The 2,500-nt window shown below is 39.8% G+C and overlaps 1 protein-coding gene across 1 annotated transcript in view; it reads right to left on the bottom strand.

The window, feature by feature from the left end:
• Nucleotides 1-2,500, bottom strand: part of LOC119574184 (matrix metalloproteinase-21-like) — a gene marked incomplete at its 5' end in the record, with an annotated part of 15,061 nt that overhangs the window by 10,808 nt on the left and 1,753 nt on the right.

Genomic DNA, 2,500 nt, shown 5'->3' with positions numbered 1-2,500 from the left:
TTAGTTGCTGTTGTCCACAGGCATTGGTTTTGGCACAGGACCAGTCATATGTTTAATTACTAACTGTAACTCTTTACAAGAAGGGAAAAGGGTTAAGCGGAAGTTGAGCGCGGACGGGGGACGTGAGCGACCATAAAAAGGTCCGCTCGGCACCTTAGGAAAGCGTGATGCAGCACAAACAACAACCATAACTGCATTGCGAGAAACCGATACACCTTTCGTTTCTTTTACACTTCTCGGCGCAAGAAACCAGTGAACGGTTCTCAAAATAACTTTGTCTTGACGTGCGATCTGTTATCCATTTTGGCGCGTGAAATCGTAGTGGCCATCCACGGCACTGGAGAACGCATCTCCCAGACCGTCCTACAACGAATAAGGAATTTCGGGAACACGCTAAGAGGACTTGAGTTTTTTTTTTTTCTATTCTCCTTCTTGTTAAGTGTGACCCTAACACATCTTGAAGGGAAGATCAAGATAAGCGAAGACGTTGACGTTCACGAAAACGCTATCCTGACTGATGCGCAAGAAAAAAAGTGCACTTTATATGACAAGTTAAATAGAAAAAGAAAAACAATGCACATTAACCTCATCATCAAGGCCGATTTATTCGCGGAAAGAGTCAGTTACAACAAAATGATCCAGCAAAAAGGGAAGAAGAATGGCATACGAGCACAAAATTATTTGATAAACATGCCAAGCAATTTTATCACTGCTAACAGCATGATATAAAAGGAAAAAAAAGTTATATTGTTTATTATCAAAGGAAACTGTCTAGATCTGAGGGATGATAATTGAATTTGATTTTAATAATATATATATTCTTTCAAAATCTGCCTACGATGTGAAAGATAGCATCCTTTAATAATATTTATTATGGCATCTGACAATGAGTTAGCCCCTCCCGCCTTTGTCTTCGTTTGTGTCTCTCTCTGTCTCTCTCTCTCTCTTCTTTCTCTCTCTGTCTCTCATTCCCCTATTCCCTTTCGGTTTTCTTTTCTTTTTGTTCTTTTAATTTCTTCTCTCCTTTTTTTCTCTCTCACCCTCAGTCTCTATCCTCTCGTCGACTTCGTTTCTTTTTTCTTTTCTTTTTTATTATTTTTTCCTCCCTTTTTCCTAATCTTACTTTCAATCTCAGTTTCTCTTCTCTTCTCCTGTCTGCTCTCTGGTTTTGTTTTTCGATTTTCATTTCTTCTCTTTCTTTCCTATTCTCTTCTTTCTCCATTTTTTTTTTATCTCTTGTATTTTATTTTTTAACTTCTCTTTCTAATTCATCTTTATATATTTTGTTGTTGTAGTTGTTCTTTTCTTTCTTGCTATTGTTCTTTTATATCGTCGTCTTCTCTCTCTCTCTCTCTCTCTCTCTCTCTCTCTCTCTCTCTCTCTCTCTCTCTCTCTCTCTCTTTCTCTCTCTGTTAATCTGTCTCTGTCTGTCTGTCTCTCTGTCTGTCTGTCCTGTCTGCTCCTGTTCTTCTCTCTCTCTCTCTCTCTCTTCCTCTCTCTATCTCTCTCTCTCTCTCTCTCTCTCTCTCTCTCTCTCTCTCTCTCTCTCTCTCTCTCTCTCTCTCAAAATGGAAAATGTGATACAAGGAAATGAAACCTATGCATTAATAACTGACAAAAAATTTCCAAACGTCGATAATAATTTGGTAATTATTACTCCCTCAAAGATGTGGGCTTCATTATAACAGTTGATTAATAATTTGTACTCCTATTGTAGTTTCCGCTATTATGTTTATTGATGTCATTAAGCTGAAGCTGCTGATTTTTGTCTAAACACACACACACACATACACACACACACGCACATACACACACACATACACACACACACACACACACACACACACACACAACACACACACATATACATACACATACACACGCACACGCACGCACGCACGCACGCACGCACGCACGCACGCACGCACACACACACACACAAACACACACACAAATACATACATACATACACGCGCACACACATAATCACAAAAGTACACACGCACGCTTACTACAGTATACTCATGCCTAAACACAAAAACACAGCGCATGACATTTATTTTGGCTCCCTTTGTGTGCTGCCCGCAAATGAGTCATAATGCCCTCGCCATATCAAAACAGACGATATTTTTTTTACTTTAATGAAGCTTCTGGTCGCCGAGAGACAATTGTGGACGATGTTTTTTGGTATTGCTTGCCATGATTATGAAAAATATTATTTCGGTGAGATTCAGTTGTCAATCTGATTTACTGAATAGAGGCAGGGAGAGGGATATAAGAGACGGTTTGAGGACAGGACCAACACACCTTAAAAAAAAAAGAAAAGCAACGAAATACCTGAAAGACATATCCCAGTATTTCAGAAATTTCGGAAATCTTAACGAAAAACAAAAGAAAACGGATGGTTCATGTACCCCGTACCTCCTCCCCCTTTCCCCTCCTTACTCCCTTCCCCTCCTCCTTTCCTCCATACCCCCTTCCTCTTCCCTCCTTACCCTCT

This window comes from Penaeus monodon, chromosome 6, assembly GCF_015228065.2.
Source record: "Penaeus monodon isolate SGIC_2016 chromosome 6, NSTDA_Pmon_1, whole genome shotgun sequence".
NCBI classification, from domain to species: domain Eukaryota; kingdom Metazoa; phylum Arthropoda; class Malacostraca; order Decapoda; family Penaeidae; genus Penaeus; species Penaeus monodon.
This window is presented reverse-complemented; position numbering and strand designations above follow the sequence as displayed.